We start from the raw sequence: 22322 nt of genomic DNA on the forward strand, positions 1-22322 counted from the left end.
TCTATATTGAAGGTCATAGTTTTTGATCTTCGTCAGTAAGTTGTCAAGGATTTCATTTTACTTGGATCCACAATCAATGCTCATGGAAGAAGCAGTCAAGAACTCAAAAGACTCATTGCATCGGGCAAATCTGTTGCAAAAGACACTCTTTAAAGTGTTAAAAAGCAGAGACTTAAAGACTGAGGTGTACTTGACCCATGCCGTGGTGTTTTAATTGCCTCATATGCATGTGAAAGCTGGACAATGAATAAGGAAGACCAAAGAAAAATTGGTGCCTTTAAATTATGATGTAGGCAAAGAATATTAGTATGCCATGGACTGCCAATATATATCTGTCTTGGAAGAAGTACAGCCAGAATGCTCCTTAGAAGTAAAGATAGCGAGAGTACGTCTCACAAACTTTGGACATGTTGTCAGGAGAGATCAGTCCCTGAAGAAAGACATCGTGCTTGGTAAAGTAGAGAGTCATCGAAAAAGAGGAAGACCCTCAATGAGATGGATTGACACAGTGGCTGCAACTATGGGCAAAGCATAACTACAATCATAAGAATGGTGCAGGGCTGGATAGTGTTTCGCTCTGTTGTACAAAGGGCCTCTATGAGTTGGAACCAACTCAACAGCACCTAACAACAACAACAAAGGGTAGCTAATGTACATAATATGAATCAAACATAAATTAAAATATCTTCCCTTCACGGTTGTGGTAAGCTATAAATAGCTGTTGTTGTTGGTTGCTGTTGCATTGATTTCAACTCATGGCAGCCCCATGTGTGCAGAGTAAAGGTACTCCAAAGGGTTTTCAAGGCTGTGACTTTTCAGAAGCAGATTGCCAGGCCTGTCTTCCGAGGCCTCTCTGGGTAGGTTCGAACCACCACCATTCTGGCTAGTAGCTGACCACTTAACCATTTGTTCCAGCTGCTCAACAAATATTAGTTTCTTTTTCTCATTTGTTAAACTTGTTTAAGGTCATATATCACTGCACATTATAAATTTTGGGTTTATTTAGATACACGCACCTTTATGTTCACATATTTCATTCACACAAACAAGCTCATTCTCACATTGACAAATACTAACAGTAAAGAAAATTTTGAAGATTTTTACATACCTGGACATCTAATTATTTACATGTGCATTTATTTATTTGTTTACTTACATGCTTAATATTTTGGCACATTCAATTTCTTAAATATACTCTATAATAATAGTATATATGATTAGTATTTATAACAAACTTAAATGAAAATTTTAATAATTTGACCTAGTTTTTAAAATATTCCCCAAAACTAAATAAACTCTGTACCTAGAAGTTCCACTATTTTGTAAATTGCAGATATTTAAACATAAAATGTCCATCCCATGACTAAAAAATGCATGTATGTCATCTCTAGCCTTCTGCATCTTATTACATTTGTTTTCTCAAATGTTTTTAAATTCATGCATAAGTTATCCAATTTCAACCCAAATATAAAGGCTGAATGTTGAAGTTATCAAGAATAATTTTAATGTCAACAGAATCATCATTAATATGTAGTAGGGTGGGAGAAATATGGTCCCTGGGTGGCTCAAATAGTCTGTGTTCAACTACTACCTGAAAGTTTGGCAGTTTGAATCCAACCAGTGGCACCACAGAACAAAGACCTGGCCATCTACTTCTGTGAAGGTCACAGCCAAGCAAACTCCATGGAGCAGTTCTGATCTGTGACACACAGGATTATCCTGAGTTGAAATTGACTGAACCGCAACAGGTTTGATTTTTGGTTTTATGTTTGTGTTAAACATTATCAATATTGTTCTCATCATAGTTCTGAAAATTAGACAAACCATGATAAAGTCTAAAAATTTGCATGAGTTTTACACCATTTTTCATACATGAACTAATACTTAAGTAGGAATTTACAGTATTTTGAAATATAAGTGAAGGAAGATAAAAAAAAATTTTTAATAGTATTTAATACAAACAGTTCAACACATTCTAGAAAATAGTCTAATGCTACTTTTGGACCAAACTAATAAAATAATGGAATTTATTCATATTGCTATAATATTGAAGGAGGAATAGCCCAATAACATGACATAAAATTGTATGATTCTAATAGGATACTAAAAAACAGACATAAAAACATAAAAATATTCAAAAAAAAAAACCAATTATCATCTTATCCCATTATGGAACTATTAGGTCTGCAGAGTTCCATTAAGAATCCATTTCTTTTACTTGCTAATTTTATTTGTGATCCCCTAAAATCTCCTTTTAAACTTCAAAATCACATTAAACAGATATTATAGCAGATTTTTCATTCAGCATGTTTATTTTTTTTTCCCCAATGGGAAGAATTTGGAAGATTGTGAAGATCCAATAGGGGGGAAAAAAAAAGTAATTTTACCACATTCCAAATTGATACCATTCTTGATATATATTTCTTTAGCTTTGTAATGAAATTAGAGTCACAAATTCTTACATAGATATTTGTCAAGTCTTTTTCTACTCTTTTTTATCACTAAAATAAGGAGCCCTGGTGAATCAATGGTTAAGTGCTTGCCTGCTAACAAAAAGGTTGGCAATTCAAATCCACCTGGTGGCTCCTTGGGAGAAAAGACCTGGCCATCTGCTCCTGTGAAGACTAACCCAGACCCAGTGCCATCGAGTCAATTCCAACTCATAGTGACCCTATAGGACAGAGTAGTCTACAGCCTAGAAAAAGCCTTTGCTGCAGTTCTCTTCTATCATATAGGGTTGTTATGAGTCTGAGTCAACTTGGTGATAACATCATTACACTACACACTCTCATCATCTTGTGCATAAAAAAAAAGGTATCTAAAATTTTCTCATTGTTTGCTTATGTGACATTCCAGTTTAATACATCCTGCATTATGTTTTTTTGTTTGTTTGTTTTTTTTTTTTTACCATCTCCTTCCTCAAAAGTTAATATTCCCTATATCATAGCAAGGAGCCCTGGTGGCACAGTGACTAGGTGCTCAAATGCTAATGGAAAGGACAATAATTCGAACTCACCAGCTGCTCTGTGGGAGAAAGATGTGGCAGTCTACTTCTATAAAGACTTCCAGCCTTGGAAAAGTTGTGGAGCAGTTCTACTCTGTCCTATAGGGTCACTATGAGTCATAATCAATTCAAGGGTAAGGAGTTTGGGGGAGTTTATAACATAGCAAGCTAAATAGTAAAATATGTATTCTTCTCCATGCTTGCCAACCTTTCCAAACTCTGTAGCCATTCCAACTATATTTTATCAACTAAAATTCATTCCAAGAAGGCCACTTTTCTAAGTCTCTTCTTTAACAAATTCTTCCTGCTTTTTTTTTTTTTTTCATGTTACGAGTTCTATTTGGAATGTTCATGTTTTAGTAATTAAGTAATGTTCTCATCCTTCTTAGGCTTTTTTTTTTTTTTTTGAGACTTCCATAATGGACAAGGTTGTCCATTCCCTAACAGAATAGTAGAGGAACAGAAAAGTAAATGTGCTTTGTAACAACTTCTCCATCTGAATGAAATCCACAAAATCTAATAGCAGAAACTAAGTGAAACCATTGAAGATATTACAAATGATATTACCTTCATGAAAATCCACTCAGCTTCATGGCTACAATTTATGATGTTCTCCTAACACTTTCAATCTTTTATTTACTCATTTACTGTTTTAAACATTTATTTACTTATTTAAACATTCATTAATGTAGCCATTAAAAATTACTTACTTAGCTCTATTATGTATTATATATTATTTTACCTGGGAGTATGGAACCATAAAGATATATAAATTATATGTAAATATAGTATGTATAATTAAATGCATATATATACATAAGATAGGAACATATTCTTTAATGCAGTACTATTTACTGAGGCACAGCAAGACTTTGGGGCCCTGGTGTTCTTACTCTTTTATTTGAATTTCTCCACTTGAGCTCAGTGCCAGTCTGATGCTGTTGTTTTGATTCAAATAGGACTATGAAGAACAAGCCCACATGGGGAAAGGTCCCAGCTTTCTATGTCACAGTCCAAACACAGTGAGAAGAGTAGTCATACATGGGGGGACTGTCTGAATGGGATCAGGGTTAGGTACCAGTTGGTAGAAGGCCCCATGCAGGTGACAGAATCCAAGTGAACTGAGAAAAGGAATCCACACAGAGAGCAGCCAGGTGTGAGATGTGAGAGGCCAAGCAATAGGAGGAGTGTGTCCAGGTGCAGAGGTATGGGATCTAAGATCCAGAGCAAGGGAAGGGGGGCATCACACATAGAGGCATTCTGGTGTGGAATGGCGTGTCAGAGCCTGAGCAGGGTGAGAAGGGTATCTGTATAGTGGGATGTAGGTCCTGGCATGGGAGGTCCAACAGAGATGACAAGAGTGTTCATATGGGGGAAACCTCACTATGGATCCTGGAGAAGTGCACAAAATATGGAGAGAGAAGATGGAAGAGAATAGGGAGCCAGAAATAGACTCATAAATATATGGAAACCTAATATAAGGCAGAGTGGCCTCTGCAGATCAGTTGGAAAAAGATGCTAAATGACTCTGAGAAAACTGTTTTTCCCTGTGAAAATAGAAGTAAAAACAAAATTAGAGTCCTCTCACATACTAAAATTATTTGAAGGCTTTCAAGTGAAATAAAATTTTTTTAATGAATATGAATTAGTGAATATGATTTGATGAATAATATGGATTATCTTAGAGAATATGAAGTATTTTTTAGGAAAAGAATCAGTGAATAATGTAAATTGCCCTGTAGATTTTTGTGTTTCTCTGGAGAAAAAAAAAATAATAAGACTAAAACAACTTACTATAAAAGAAAAAATTGATAAATACAATTGCATTAAATCTAGGAACCGTTGTTCCTAAAACAAAATTTAAAAAAAAAAGTCACAAACTGGGAAACATTACTTCAGCACAAATATTTGCCAAAGGATTATTATCCGAAATATATATAGAACTTCTTTAAAAGCATAAGAGAAAAGTGAAACACTCAAATATAAACATGAGTAAAAGCCTGCCAAGCATTTTACAGAAAATACAAATTTCCCATGAATATAAGAACAAACCCCCACGTGTCTGTCAGTTTGTTCTACTGTGGGGGCTTGTATGTTGCTGTGAGACTGGAAACTATGCCACCGGTATTCAGCTACCAGCAGGGGCACCCATATAATATCATTAATATCACACACAAGCAAAATTTTGCTGAAGATCATTCAAAAGTGGCAGCAGCAGTATATGGACAGGGAACTGCCAAAAATTCAGGCTGGTTTCAGAAGAGGACTTGGAGCCAGGGATATCCTTGCTGATGACAGATGGTTCCAGGCTGGAAGCAGAGAATACCAGAAGGATGTTTAGGCAAAGGCATTTCACTGCACATATCATAGCAATTATGGATAACATCGGGAAGAATGGAAATTCCAAAGCACTTAACTGTGCTCCTGAGGAAACTGTACATAGATCAGGCAGCAGATGTTCGGACAGAAAAAGCGTTTAAAGTCAGGAAAGGCATGTGCCAGGGTTTTATCCTTTCACCATACCTATTCAGTCTGTATGCTGAGCAAATAATCCCAGACAGGACTATATGAAGAAGAATGGGGCATCGGGATTGAAGGAAGACTCATTAACGACCTGCGTTATGCAGATGACACAACCTTGCTTGCTGAAAGTGAAGAGGACTTGAAACACTTACTGATGAAGATCGAAGACCACAGCCTTCAGTATGGATTATACCTTAACATAAAGAAAACAAAAACCGTCACAATTGGACCAATAAAGCACATCATGATAAACAGAGAAAGGATTGAAGTTGTCAAGGATTTCATTTTACTTGGATCCACAATCAACATCCATAGAAACAGCAGTCAAGGAATCAAAAGACGCATTGCATTGGGCAAATCTGCTGCAAAGGGCCTCTTTAAAGAGTAGAAGAGCAAAGATGTCATCTTGAAGACTAAGGTGGGCCTTACCCAAGCCATGGTATTTTCAATTGCATCATAGGCACGTGAAAGCTGGACAATGAATAAGGAAGACAGAAGAAGAATTCATGCCTTTGAATTGTGGTGTTGGTGAAGAATATTGAATATACCATGGACTGCCAAAAGAAGGAACAGATCTGTCTTGGAAGAACGTTTCTTAGAAGCAAGGATGGCTAGCCTGCATCTTACATACTTTGGACATTTTGTCAAAAGGGATCAGTCCCCGGAGAAGGACATCATGCTTGGCAAAGTACCGGGTCAGTGGAAAAGAGGAAGGTCCTCAACAAGACGGATTGATATAGTGGCTGGCTGCAACAATGGGCTCAACCGTAACAACAATTGCAGGGATTGCACAGGTCCAGGCAGTGTTTCGTTCCTTGGTACCTAGGGTCACTATGAGTCAGAACCAATTCGACAGCACCTAGCAACAACAACAACATAGGAACAAATACCAAATTTTAAAATAGAGAATTGTAGTTTAAAATAATATTAAGGATAACCATTTGATTGAAACAAAATTAAAATATTACACAGTACAATTATTTGCAATGTTGTCTATAAAAACTCCTATTGTCTATTCCTGTATAAGTGTACACCGATGGGAACAGTATTTTGGAAAGCAGTTGAATTTTACAAAGTAAACATGGACAAACCCTATGACCCAGAAATCCCTCTCCTTGGAATCTCATAAAAACTCTTGTGTTTGTGTGCAGGAGACATGCACGATAATATTCATAGTATAATTCCTTGTAAAACTCAACCACTGGATGTCCTATAGGACAGAGTAGAGCTGCCCCATAGGGTTTCCAACAGGAGGCTGGAGGATTTGAACTTTTGGTTTGCATCCAAGATCTTAACCACTGCACCACCAGGGCTCCATATCTATATTAAAAAGGATAAATATATTATACTGTATCCACACAATGGAATTCTATGCAGCAAAAATCAAGAAAATTGCAGGGATGGGCTTCAATACCAGTGATTCTCTAAATCATAATACTGAACACAAAAAAACATACTCCCAGAAGAATGAATATAGTGCAATGCCATTTACATGAAGCACACAAATTTGCAAAATTAGCAATATATTGTTTGAGAATTTATGTAAAGGTAGGAAGAGCAATAAAACAATTGGCATAAAAATCAGGACAGTATTTGACTCTGGAAGAGAGAAAGGGAAATATTGGGGTCTGATGGGGAGAAAATCTCTAAAGTATTTTATTTTTTTAATTGAGTGGTTTAATACTTTTTACTAATATTTTAACAAATATATATACGACTTTTGCACGTGTGCTACATTTCACAATAAACATATATTAAAAGAAAAAAATTAAGAGTACAAGTGTATATAGCTTCCTATCCAAATTTCTTAAATGTAGCGAGTTTTAGTTAATACAGTTTAGTATTTTACTCTTTTTGAAAGAAAATTCATATTCTATCATGATTTAGAAACTCCAGATTTCTTCACTGTTACTAGGTAAAGAACTTTTGGCAGATATTATATGATGTCCTGGAGTATATTATAAACCATTGCCGTAAAAGAAATAATTTTTTTGGCCAAATGCCACTGTAAAATTTGATAAGGCCAGAATAAGGTGATCTGTTGCTGTTGAGTCAATTCCAACTCACAGTGTTTCTATGGGACAGAGTAGAACTGCCCCATGGGGTTTCCAAGGCTGTAATCTTTACAGAAGCAGACCACCAGGTCTTTTCTCCTTTGGAGCAGCCGGTAGGTACATATCACCAACCTCTTGGTTAACAGCCAAGCACTGCTCCACCAGCACTCCGTAGAATAAAATTAGCCATATTTTATTTAATAATAAATTAGGCAAAGTCTAATTTGATAATGATAGATGATCACCCAGTAATCATTTTTAGCCCAAATCCCATCTTGTTGTTTAGGAAACTTGGTTAATTTACCCAAAGCGGTTAAATAACTGATTAAGTTCAAATTACAACAGAATATAAGGAATAAAAAAAAAAAAAAAAAAAAGTCTCTTGACAAGTAACTCACAATGGATTAAAGCAGAGTCGAGAGCAAGAAAACAACCTTATACTAAACATAGGCACTAGAAGATATATTGAAAAAGCATCGGAGCAGAAAAGAAATCTCCAATCAGTGCATGATTTAATCTTTTTATATTTGTGAAATTCAAGTATTTCTGCAGCACTGCTAACTGATAAGCATACGATGGGGCATAAAAACTTTTTCATATATTTCATTTGATTCTTACGGAGGGAATGTGAGAGGATCTTTATGCACACTGCATTCAAATTTTCTCCTGAAAGAGCTAATAAAAATGTGATAGGTGGCAGAAATTAATTTATGGATAGTTCTAAGGGCAGAAAAGCCCTAAATTAACCTTGCTTGAAGGAGAATTCAAAGTTCTTATTCATTAAAGCTTCCAGCTGGGCTCAAGTGGAGTATGGTAGAAGCTCCTCGTCTTTCCAATGCGGATTTACAGTATAAACTTCTTTTTCAAAGGTCTTTTATTCATTTGTTATTCTCTTTCTCAAAGGGAAGGAGGAAATGTGCAGTTGATGCAAAACATTTCTCTTGATAACATTTAACTAATGACATTCAAAAATTTCCACCATGAGGCTTTGGATATGCCATGTTCTTCTAAATCTGTAGGATAATTTAGAACCTCCAAAATCAAGGCATCAGGCTAAAATAGAATATATCCAAGCCTTTTGTTTCATTTTTATAATTTAAATTTTGTCCTTGGTAGATTAGGCTAGCAACCTATTCTACAAAGAAACATGTTTGTCAAAAATGCCACCATTGAAAGTGGTGTTTTATATATTAGAAGTTAATATGAATTTCTACATTTGGGCTACTATTACATGTGGATAATGAAATGTAGGCTCACAATTAAAATATGTTCATCTCTTTGTGGTAAGAAAAACATAAAGAAATATCTCCTAGACCATAGCTAATAAAGTAGTAGGAATTCAAAAAGTTTTTTCTGTGGAAAAAGATTAAGCCTTTATCATAATTTCCTATTCATTGATTGATTCAAAAACACACATAATTTAGACTTTTGTGTGCCAAATACTGTGCTAGACACGGAGTACCTAGCAATAAATAAATGCTTGGGGGACCTCATACTACCAAGAAACCAGAGCCAGGAGAATAGCGTGTCCTTTGGGACTGGGGCCCCTGTGATAAGAAGCTCTTTAACTGGGGAATATTGGTGACAAGGACCTTCCTCAAGAGCTGACAGAGAAAGAAAGCCTTCCCCTGGAGCTGGCAACCTGAATTTAGACTTCTAGCCTCCTAGACTATGAAGGAATAAATTTCTCTTTGTTAAAACTATCCACTTGTGGCATTTCTATTATAGTGGAAGTAGATAGCTAAGACAGAACATGGTACTGAGAGAATGGGGTGCTGCTCCAAAAGATAACTACAATGTGGAAGAAGTTTTGAAACTGTGAATGGGTAGCATCTGGAAGAGTTTTAAGGTGTCTAATAGTAAAAGCCTCGACTGCACTGAGTTTTTAATAGTAAAAGCCTAGATTGCCTTGAAGAGATTGTTGGTGGAATTATGGATGTGAAAGACTCAGAAGAAGGAAGTGAACTGTTAACACCTGAGACAGCACAGATGGTGAGAAGTAGAAGACCAGTGCGAGACAGTGCTGAAGCAGACACTTGGAGCGAGAGAGCTGAGTGTCTTTGGCAGGAGGCTTTCTGGTGGAGTGGAGGAGCCTCCAACCACTTATCCGAGGAGCTGGAGAGTTTGGGAATACTTGCGCCAACAGGGCAGACTTGAGGCCTAAGGGGTTGAGAGACCAAGGAACCAGGAAGCAGAAGCTGAAGAGATCAGGAATACAGGAAGCAGAGCTGATTCAGTATCAAAGGGTGGAATTACCACTCAGATCGACTAGGAGAATGGGACCACCCAATGCAGAGGGAGCAGAGTTGCTGTACCAGTGGGCCTGGAAGGCAGAGCTGAAACCCAGGGCCAAGGGGCCTCCACTCAGAATGCCAAGAGTGTGGCCAATACCTTGAGACTGGAGGGCACAACCATTGTGTAAATGGTCTCACAGAACAGAGCATTGTTTTCAAGCCTTGAGGGCTAATGTAAAATTTTTCTTTGTTGAAGCCATCCACTTGTGGTATTTCTGTAATAGCATCACTAAATAACTAAGACACAAGCTTATAAATAAAAAATGAAGTCTACAAGAAACCATCACTACTGATAGGTAATTTCACCATAATCACACAAAAAGAAAGAAAGAAAAAATATATATATTCTCCTAGATACAGGATATGAGCAAAATAAATAAGGTAAAGAGATGGAGAAAAGTTGGAGGGCAACAATTAAAGACTAACAGATGAGATAAAGTATTTCTGAGGAGGAAATTTTGAAACCGAATCTTAAAGGATGGAAAAGAGCCATGGAAAAATCTGGGAAAAAGCTTAAGTACAACCTACCTGAATTTAAAGACCATCTCAAGGATAGATTTGACTCATTGGCCACTAATGACTGAAGAACAGACAAGTCATGGATGACAGCAAGGATATCATACAAGAGATCATTAAAAACACAGAGAAGAAAGTAAAAACCAAAATACATGTCAGGAGAGACTCTGAAACTTACTCTCGAACATCAAGTAGCTAAAGCAAATGGAAGAAACGATGACATAAAAGAGCTGAACAAATGATTTGAAAGGGCAGGTAGAGAAGACAAAGCAAATATAAAGAAATGTGCAAAGACCTGGAGTTAGAAAATCAAAAGAGAAGGACATATATGGCATTTCTCAAGGTGAAAGAACTGAAGAAAAAATTCAAACCTCAAGTTGCAATACTGATGGATTTTATGGGGAAAATATTGAATGATGCAGGAAGCAACAAGAGAAGATGGAAGGAATACACAAAGTCACTGTACCAAAAAGAACTGGTCGATGTTCAACCATTTCAGGAGGTAGCATATGATCAAGAACCAATAGTATATAAGGAAGAATTCCAAGCTGTACTGACAGCATTAGCAAAAAACAAGGCTCCAGGAATTGATGGAATATCAATTGAGATGTTTTAAAAAATGCTGGAGGTGCTCACTCGTCTATGCCAAGAAATTTGGAGGACAGCTACCTTGCCAATCCACTGGAAGAGATCCTATTTGTGCCCATTCCAAAGAAAGGTGATCCAACAGAATGTAGAAATTATTGAATAATATCATTAATGTCATACACAAGTAAAATTTTGCTGAAGATAATCCAAAAACTGTTTTAGCAGTACCTGGACAGGAAACTGCCAGAAATTCAAGCCGTATTTGGAAGAGGGCATAGAATGAGGGATATTATTGCTAATGTTAGACGGATCTTGGCTGAAAGCAGAAAATACCAAAAATACGTTTACCAAAACAAACCAAACCAAACCCAGTGCCATAGAGTTGATTCCGACTCATAGCGACCCTAGAGGACAGAGTAGCACTGCCCCATAGGGTTTCCAAGGAGTGCCTGGTAGATTCGAACTGCAAACGCTTTGGTTAGGAGCAGCAGCACTTAACCACTATGCCACCAGGGTTTTATTTACTATGCAAAGACATTCAACTATGTGGATCATAGTGAATTGAGGATAACATTATAAGAATGGGAATTCCAGAACACTTCATTGTGCTCATGCAAAACCTGTACATAGACCAAGAAGCAGTTGTTTGAACAGAATAAGGGGATACAGCATGTTTTAAAGTCAGGAAACATGTGAATCAGAGTTGTTTACTTTCACCACACTTATTCAATCTGTATGTTAAGCAAATAATCTGAGAAAGTGGACTATATGAAGAAGAGCACAGCATCAGGATTGGAGAAAGACTCATTAACAACCTGTGATGTGCCGATGACACAACCTTGCTTGCTCAAAGTTAGGAGGACTTTGAACCACTTACTGAGAAGATCAAAGATTACAGCCTTCAGTATGGATTACACCTCAACATAAACAAAACAAAAATCTTCACAACTGGGCCAATAAGCAACATCATCACAAATAGAGAAAAGAGTGAAGTTATCAAGGATTTCATTTGACTTGGATCTACAATCAACGGTCATGGAAGCACCAGTCAAGATATCAAACGACTTATTGCATTGGGCAAATCTGCTGCAAAAGACCTCTTTAAAGTGTTAAAAAGCAAAGATGTCACCTTGAGGACTAAGGTGCACCTGCCCCAAATGATGGTATTTTCAATCACCTCATATGTATGGGAAAACTGGACAATGAATAAGGAAGACCAAAGAAGAAATGATGTCTTTGAATTATGGTGTGGGGAAAGAGTATTGAATACACCATGAATTACCAGAAGAATGAACAAATCTATCTTGGAAGAAGTACAGCCAGAATGCTTCTTAGAAGCAAGTATTTCATCTCACGTGCCTTGGACACATATCAGGAGAAGCCAGTTCCTGGAGAAGGAAATCATGCTTGGTAAAGGACAGTGATCAAAAAAGAAGACCCTCAATGAGATGGATTGATACAATGGCTGCAACAATGGGCTAAAACATAAACATAGCTAGGATAGTGAAAATGTTGCAGAACCAGGCAGTGTTTCATTCTGTTGTACATAGGGTCCCTATGAGTTGGAAACAACTCGATGGCACCCAACAAGAACAACAGCAATAGAAGTCTGAAGTCAGGATGCGGGCTCTAGAGAACGGCTCCGGGGCAATATCTCTTCAGCTTCTTTTTCCCGGTTCCTTGGAGATCTCCATGTGACTTGGCATCTATCTTTCCCCATCTCTCCTTCCTTAATCTGCTCCTTTTATACCCCGTAAGAAGATTAATTTAAAACACGCCCTACACTAATCCTGCCTCATTAACATAACAAAGTCAGCCCCTTCCCAAATGTGATTATAACCACAGGCATGGAGGTGAGGGTTGACCACACATAGTTTGGGGGGACACAAATTCAAACCATAACAAACAGGAAGGGTCTATTTTAAGGAGTTTTGATTTTACTCAAGATACACTGGAAATCCGTCGAAAAGTTATAAGAAGTGGAATAATATTTTGTTCTTTTTAAAACGAATTCCTATATCATGTAGCTAATGGAGGATAAAGAGGAAGAGAGACAAGTAAGAGGGAAACTGCACTATCAAGATGATGTTGACTACTGTGAGGTTAGTGGCGCTGCAAATTCACATAACTTCTTTAGGGATTGAAACTGAAGGAACGGAGAACAATGAGCTAAGCATAACCTTCAATGCCCTGCCTCAGGCAACTAGGTAGATGGGAGTGCCACATACACAGATAGAGACAAGTGATAAAAAAAAAAAAAAAAAAGAGAGAGATTTCACATGTATATTGCGGGGATGTGTGCACAAGAGTTCATTTGGGGACAGAGTAAATTTAAGATGCCTTTGATATAACCAGTTGTCATTGAGTGGACTCCAATTTATGGTGACATCATGTATCTCACAGTAGAACTGTGCTCCACAGGGTTTTCAATGATGATTTTTTTCCAAGGCGCCTTTGGGTAGACTCGAACTTTCAACTTTTCTGTTAGCAAACAAAACTGTTAACCATCTGCACTACCCATGACTTCTGCCTGGGATATAGCCAAGTGAAAACCTTAAGTATTTTTTCAGGCATACAGGTGGGAACTCAGAGAAGTCTGAGATAGATTTATAATTTTGTACAGTATTTAAATCCATGTGAACATACTGGGTTATTTTTTCCTTTTATTTTCCAAAGAACGTGGAAGAAAGCATAGAAGGAAAAGAAGAGAGGCAAAGATCAAGACCTGAGAAGTCCAATGTTTAGATGGTGGGTAAAGAAGGAGAGGCAATGGAGCCTGAGAAGAGTGGCCAGTTTTCTCTTCTAAAGAAAACCAATAGAAGAGAATGTGTTAAGACAGAAAGAGTAGACTGCTGTATTTTAGACTAGGAAACAAGTTAAGAAAAAATAATAATAGGGATGTATGTGTTTGATGCTTTTAAGGAGAGTGATTTCTTTAGAGTATTTTAGCAAAGGTTGATGGATGGAATAGAAGTAAACGAGGTGGAAAGCTCTTAAGTTGATATGTCATAAAGAGAAATGGAGAAATGACTCAGTAATATGAAAAAGTGTTTAGAGCTAAGACAAGTGTTTTGAATTTGTTTTTTTTTTTACCTCCTAGGCTCATATATGGTGATACGATGGTGATGATGATTATAATGATGGTGATGGTGATGCTATGACTATGATTATGTAATTGTTCATATATTGAGATAGTGGTTTTCCTTGTTTAAGTTTAAAAACAACGTATAATCTACATTAAACCTTCATTTTCTCCCTCTTGAGAGAAGCTTGTTCTCCTTTTCCTCCACCTCCACTAAATAATTACCAGCAATTGTTCAAAAATTAAAGAGAATTGTATTTTTAAATATTTTAGAGCTATTTAGAAAGTTAACGAGTACTGATTTTACGTAGTTCTCCGGTCCCATTTTACAGTTTAATTGCAAGTCTCAGTAATTACTTTCAGCAATAATCATTTAAATTTTGAAATATCAGTGTCACTGGCAGACATAATTTTTAAAAAGTACTTTTTATCTAAGGAATGGAATTCAAAACATACTTTGTTTTACAAGGCTATAGATGAAAATGTGGTCCACCGAAAATCGCCAGTGCTGGTAGAAAATCGCACCATAATTACAAATGCTTTTCGTATTTATCTAATACCGTGTATTGTTTACAAAGCCAGGATTTGAGGCTTCCGTTTTGAGGTTCATTTTGTCAAAGTAAGAGACCACCTCTATATTAAATGAGATATAATCTGGTAATTACATGCATCCTTTCAATCATTATGTTGTGTATTAATATGGCAAAAGTTTCAAGTTCCAGATCCAAAATCAGTAGTGTGTTTGCAATTTTTAGTACAGCTATGAGAAATAGTTGTATGGTAAGTGCACATCTATCTAGTCTTCTGAAAAGTCTCATTATCAGTATTTGTGTATCTCGTTAAATATTTAATCGAAGACTCAGTTAGAAATGTGGCTACATATTGGAAATTTCTTCTCCCATACTTAGCTGTGTATCGATTACTGTTTTTTTATTGTTTATTTTTATTGTTTTATTTTGTGTTTTGTTTTACTATGAGGACACTAAAAATATAAAAATAACTGCAAATATATATATTTTGAAGTAATATATAAACAACGTATATAATCTAGGGGAAACCCTGGTGGCATAGTGGTTAAGTGCTACGGCTGCTAACCAAAGAGTCGGAGTTCGAATCCGCCAGGCGCTCCTTGGAAACTCTAAGGGGCAGTTCTACTCCGTCCTATAGGGTCGCTCTAAGTCGGAATCGACTCAACTGCGCTGGGTTTTTGTATATAATCTATGGATCCCTGGTGGGTCGGTGGTTAAGCTTCAACTGCTAATCCAAAAGGTCAGCAGTTTGAATCCACCAGCCACTCCTTGGAAACCTTATGGGGCAGTTCTGCTCTGTCTTATAGGGTCACTGTGAGTTGCATTCACTGACCGCAGTGGGTTTTTATATAATCTACAGACATTTTTAAGAAAGCAACTGCTTGATAAAATACATGTTATTTCCATGTTTCAGGGTCTGTAGAATCTTTTGTTTCGTTTTTTTTTAATTAATTGTTATTATTATTTGCCATTTTTGGCTTAAGGAAAAAAAAAAGTGCTATACTTAAAAGGCTGACAGTGTGTTTACATTTTACTTTTATGATTAATACTATCTGTGGCACTCTTGTAATTCTACCTGGAACTTAATTAATGCCATTTAAATGCATAGCATAATGAATGAATAATTGAACTAGCAAATAAATAAACACATAAAGAAATTTAATTCATTGGAGTTGAGTATCAGAGCCATTGTTCTTAGCTAACTACACGTCACACCTTCAGGCACCCTCATGCATTCTCTCTCTTCTCTTTTCTGGAGGCCTTGCCTGGGCATCTGCCCTGCCTCACCCAACTCCCCTCCCAAGGTTACTCCTTCTCTGCACTTGGCTCCCCTTCCCTCCCCTCTGCTATTCTCTTTCTCCTTTTACTACAATGATCGGACCTAAGGTCCTTGGAGACTAGGATTTAATTTTACTTTAATGTGACACCCCTGATATGCAGATGTTTAACAGATGAGAGATGTCTGAATTGAACTGTTAGCTGCTGAAATCAAATGTATCTATTTCACCTGCATTACACTCTTATTATTAAAAAAACAAAACCAAATTATGTTACCCAGAATTGAATCACAAAGATTATCAATAAAACTAGATGTTAACCCTTGAAATTCTGAAGTGGCAAGTCACATCTTACAGAAAGAGTTTTAGAATATTTGTAAAATAATAATAATAGCTAATATTCATATTGGAAACCCTGGTGGTATAATGGGTAAGTGCTACAGCTGCTAACCAAAAGGTCAGCAGTTCGAATTCACCAGGCACTCCTTGGAGACTCTATGGGGCAGTTCTACTCTGTCCTATAAGGGTGGCTATGAGTTGGAATTGACTCAACGGCAACAAGCAGTGATAGTAGTAACACTCATATAGTGTTTAATACATGCCAGGCAATCTTATAGTACAGTACATTAATTAACTCATTTATTCTTCATAACAAATTTAAGAAGTGATTGTTATTCTATTTTCAGATGAAGACACTAAAGCCCAAAGTGTTTACATGTCTTTTCCAAAGCCACACAGTTACGAAGTGACTAAGCCAGGACTTGAACTGGACCCTCTGGTTCAAAGTCAATGCTTTCATCCGATCTAATTTTGAATGATGATACTGTATACTTAGCCTTTTAAAACTAGTTCTATTCATCCTCTAGGCACTTAAACAATTTACGCTGACTCTAAACCCAATGAAATTAACATATAAATAGGGGAAGGCCTTTCTTTAGGTAAGGAAATCAGGGAAGAGGGCCAGTACAAGGAACGCAGCACAGAACAAAAAAATCCCAGGAGACTGAAGGATCGCGTGCGGAACCACCAAAGCACTCCTTTTGTTGAGAAAATCGCAGCGGCTTCAGAGAGAATGCACGGTGGACAACATGTCCAGGTACCACTGACAGCCCCTCATAGGGGTAGTGTCAATGTTGGAAACTTGAGCCAAATGTAAAGGCGCAACTCAGATTCCTTTTATTTCTCTGGATCAAAAGCATTCAAATGGCCGGGTTGCAAGGAAAAGCACAATCCCAGCTGCTTCTCATTATTCATACCTTGGTCAGCAGCATCAAAATGTAGGCCAGGCTCAGTCAAAAGCTGATTCTTGCAGGGAGGGGCTGGAAACAGAGTGTTGGCCCCAGGACTTAAACTTTACCAAAAGCAAAAGAAAAGAAACGAACAAAAGCCTACACATTAATGAAGTTTTCCTGCTGGGAAACTTCAGATTCCTGATCACTGGACTGTTAAAATTACATCGAATTACAACCCAACTTAAGATCTGAGTGGATGATTCTAACAACAATCAGAAAGAATATAACCTGAAACTGCCCACACATTTTATGGGCAAAATCCAGTTGTCTTGGTCAAGTTGAATAAATAGAAAAATAAATTAAGGTACACATATGATGGGTATTCCAAGAACAATAATAAATCAAAGGTAAGATACTTTTTGGCCTTATATGTGTTATTTAATTTTTAGGACAACAATCAAAACTTTAACAAATCTATCAGAAGTCTACTCTTCACTCTTCACTGTACTCCAGAAAACATACGCTTTCACAATGACTATGTGTCTGCATGCTCTCCTTCAAGTTTCTACAGGTAGGAACGTTAAATAGTGAGCTCTTTTCCTGAGTATTATGAGTTTGTGTTTGGCTAAAAACTGGCATGTTGACTTAATTTATAAAAAGCTTCTTAAGATGTCATATTTATGATACCTGTGTGGCTATATCTGAGTAAACCAGCTATGGTCAAATACAGTGTCTTACTGCCTAGGCTATGTCTTTTATCATCAGAAGTGTCATAGCAAGCAAGGGTCTTGGACAAGCCATGTGATCAAAAGCACTTATTTCATTTTCTCTTTTCCTTAGGAATGTCATCATAATAACCTGAGTTGTTTTTGTTTTAGATTTAGGAGTATCCCAATACTCTTTGGGAAGCAAAGTCATTTTCAATACCACAGTGTTTTAAATAATATATATATATATATATATATATTTATTTATTTATTTTCTATTTCCTGCTTGTCTAGAATACTGCAGTTGCCTATCACTGGTTCAAGTGATTTGATGTAACATTTCTTGGCATTTACTTCTTATTTTAATATAGCAAATATTGGAGAAAAAGATTATATTATAGTAACAACTGGTTTTTTTTAATGATTTAATGTTTTTTTTTTTAAATACAAAAGAATTCAAAAGCAATTATAAAAGCTGGAAATTATGTATTATTAGCCTCATCAATGTAAATGCAGTTTAATATAGCCATATGACTACTTTAAATATCAACACTATTTTGGTAATACAAATTCTCTTGTATTTGTTAAAATTTTGCATTGCTTTAAAATAAAATCATGTTTTTATTTTTAATCTAAACCCTTTACTGAAGTGTAATAAGAGAAAAGGGTATGAATTGACTGGACGGCAGTGGGTTTTCTGGGTTGAATGCATTTTCATAAAGTTAACACAACTGTGTAACCAACACCTAAACCAAGAGACAGAACATTACTAATACCTCAGAATCACCCCTTGTGCCCTATTCCAGTCATCAAATTCTGTCTTGAGTTCAAACACTTTAGATCAGTTTTGACTTTATTTTAGCATCACGGAAATGAAATCATATAGTGTGTACTATTTATGTCTTGCTTCCTTTTCTCAATATTAATTTTGTGAGATTCTTACATGTTGATTTGTACAGTTTTTATTTGCTTATTTTTCATTACCTGATAGGATGTTATTGTTAGGTGTCGTTGAGTCTGTTCCAACTCATAGTGATCCCATGTGACAGAGCAGAATTACCCTGTAGGGTTTTCTAGGCTTTAGTCTTTACAAATGTGTATCACCGGATCTTTTCTCCAGCACAGCCACTGGATGGGTTTAAACCGCTAACCTTGCTGTTTGCGGGTAGGTGCTTAAACACTGTCCCACCGGGGCTCCTTCCTGATAGTATACCATTATATGTATATTATACACTTTAATCCCTCTACAGTAAACAGGCATTTTGGGTTCTTTTGACTTTTTTTAATATTATGAATAGAGCTGCTTTGAACATTTTACATATGCCTTTTGTTGAATATATGTTAGATATATACCAAGTGTGGATTGGTGGATAAAAGAGAATATATATATTCTGCTTTATAAAGTGCCACCAAACAGTTCTTCAAGCAGTTGTGCCAATTTATATTGATTTACATGCTGTAAACACCACAATAGTTGGTATTTTTTCTGACTTTTTTTGTGTCCAGTCTGGCGAGTATATAGTGGTAGCACCTTGTGGTTTTGTCTTTTCTGGATGAGAATGAAATTAACAGTTTCTCGTGTTACTTGCTGACCATTTTGAAACCCTTTTTTGTGAACTGCCTGTTCAAGAATTTTGCCAGAATTTATGAATTTCTATTAACTTCTCTGCTTCTTTCTAATTAACCATTTTTCATAGATGTCAACATTCTAGTGAAATTCTCTGTCTTATATTTGCTTTAATGTATTCATCAAAGTTCTGTGAAACTATCAGCTAATTTCATTATCTGAATCACTTTCGGTCTGAGTTACTGTGTTTTCTATTCATTTTGGTGATATGGTTCTACCTTTTGGTGAAAAAAAAAAAAATTGCCATTGAATCAATTCTGACTCATAGCGACCCTATAGGGCAGAGTAGAACTGCCCCATAGGGTTTCCAAGGAGCAATTGGTGGATTCGAACTGCCAACCTTTTGGTTAGCATTTGGTCTCTTAACCACTGAGCCACCAGGGCTCCAGGATCTAGTAATTTTGTCTTAAATGATAAATGTTGTATTTTAAGAATTTTTCAAATGCTATTACCTTTCTTAAGAGATGATTTAGCCTTTCTTCTACTAGGTAGAGTGGGGGTTGATCGTAACCTAAACAATTCATTACCTGAACTCAACACTTACCCAAACAGTGCTTAGTCCACGCTGGATTAAAGACCCAGGAAATTTCATTCTACATCTGACTTTGCACTTGATCATCCAGGACTTTTAAACTCAGAATCTGGTGACCATGGCTCTACCACTTATCTAAAACTTTCTCACCAGATTGAAAGGACTCTGTCCGATTTTTAGACCTAACCTAGATTTTTAGTTAAGAGCTCGGCTGCTAACCAAAAGGTCAGCAGTTGAAATTCACCAGCAGCTCCCTGGAAACCCTATGGTGCAGTTCTATTCTGTCCTATAGGGTCACTATGAGTTGGAATCCACTCAACAACAACTGGTTTTTTGTTTTTTGCCCATAAAATCCAAGATGGGCAAATTCTTGAAAGAAAAATCTGTCTACAGGTTTGAACACAAGTTTCCACCAAAAGCTCTGCCAATGACACTCTACCAATTCATAGGCCCATTTCTCAGACACTTGTTCATCCTCGGAATTAGCAAAATCCTCTAGAATCTAACTGGCTGCAGATGTCAGCTCAGCTCTCTAAAGTTCTTCCATCTCTGGAGTTTTAGCCCCTCCCGATCTCATTGCTACCACAGCTCTCTGATACCTTCAAACCAATGACTTATCTGGCTTTTCTAGTTTTAGTTGGGATGCTGGCCAGATGCAAACTACTCCATCCCATTCAGAAGTGGAAACCTTTAACCTTTAATCACAACTAATTTTTTTTTTCTTTAATGCAGTGTACTTCCGTGGGAATAAAAACCTGCAGATCTGCTCCCATAAAGATTACAGCCTAGGAAAGCCCACTGAGGAATTTCTACTCTGTCCTATAGGGTTGCTGTGAGCTGGAATTGACTCAATGTGGTACAACAAAAATGTATGTGTGTGAATTTATATATGTTGATAAATACATGTAAATTAAAATGGTCTTAGTCTAACTAAAAATACATTTAAAGCTAATATTTGTTTGTTTTTAACTGTTGTTAGTGACATCGAGTCGATTCTGACTCTTGGCAACCCCATGTGAGCAAAGTAGAACTTCTCCATAGGGTTTTAAGGCTGTAACCATTCAAAGCAGATTGCCAGGACTGTCTTCCAAGGTATGTCTGAGTGGGTTTAACCTTTTGGTTAGTAGTCAAACACTTAACCATCCCCACTACCCAGGGACTTCTTTGGGCTTTGAAACCTCATGAAATGTACATATGGGTAGTTTCATAGGCTCTGGTTAGAGTTCTTTCATATGTCAGTTTGAAATAGTTTATAATCTACATTTAATGAACACCTATTACATGGCATGTATGCATCTAGATTCTGTTTTGACTTTTTCAATAGGATAATGGGATTTCTATTCTATTATTTTCTATTCTTTCATAATCTCATCACAAAATTTTTGTTTCTGGGAACAGATCTACTAGGGGGCAAGGAATAAAATTAGCTGGTTTATACTAGCTAAAGGAGCAAAAACAAAGTAAAATATATATATATGTAAAATCAAATTTAACTTCTAAAGGCAGACTGAAATAAGACTGCATATATGTGAAAGTAGGAGAGAGGAAGAAAAAACTAATAAACCTAAGAAGCGAAAAAAGAGATTTAGCTTTAAAAAAAAAAAATGGAATTAAGAAAGCCTTGTTCAAATAAGTTAACTACATTGTTGAATAAACTTCATATCTATGAAGTTATAAGGGTTTGTTTTCATGTTGATTTGAAACTGACAAATGAACAACTTATGTTTGTTTTCACTCTACGTATTTTATATAACATTTAATTTTATTCTTTGCTTAAACTTTCTTGTATCTTTTAGTTTTTCTGATACAATTCTCTGCCTTTCCTTTTTCTTTTTTTTATCCCAAATGTAGTAACATTCTTAACTTTCATGTGCTACTTATCTCTTCTATCTGATCATTGAAAAAGATGTTATTGAACAATGCCTATGAATTATTTTGGGCTACAGGACAATTAAAAAAAAAAGCCTGTCCTACCTTATCTTATAAACTGCAATCTATAAATTCTCAAAATGTATTCGACTTCCCACCAAGTCAATGTTTATTAATCTCTTAAATGAATACTGCCTACGCATTTATTGCAAGCTTTGGGCTGTGAGTTAGAAACAAAATCGCTTGTTCTTCCTAATCAAACTGCTCTTAAAAAAAAAACCCCAGTGCTTGGGAAATGTAAAGACATACTGCATTTTCTTCACAGTTCGTTAGTTATTTCTCTTTCCTTTTTAGAGAAAACATCGAGGAGTAACCTTAACCTACAGTCATATACTTGAAAGAAGATCTGCTCGGCATTTACTGTTTTCATTTATTTGACTGAACTACAGTTAAAAATTCTTAACATTTATTTCTACAAATGTAATGT

At 36.3% G+C, this 22322-nt stretch overlaps 1 long non-coding RNA gene across 1 annotated transcript in view; it reads right to left on the reverse strand.

The window, feature by feature from the left end:
- The window catches only part of LOC126058234 (uncharacterized), a 175687-nt gene that overhangs the window by 42502 nt on the left and 110863 nt on the right, over positions 1-22322 (reverse strand). The gene's annotated exons all lie outside the window — the stretch shown is intronic.

This window comes from Elephas maximus, chromosome 14 (assembly GCF_024166365.1).
Source record: "Elephas maximus indicus isolate mEleMax1 chromosome 14, mEleMax1 primary haplotype, whole genome shotgun sequence".
NCBI lineage: Eukaryota > Metazoa > Chordata > Mammalia > Proboscidea > Elephantidae > Elephas > Elephas maximus.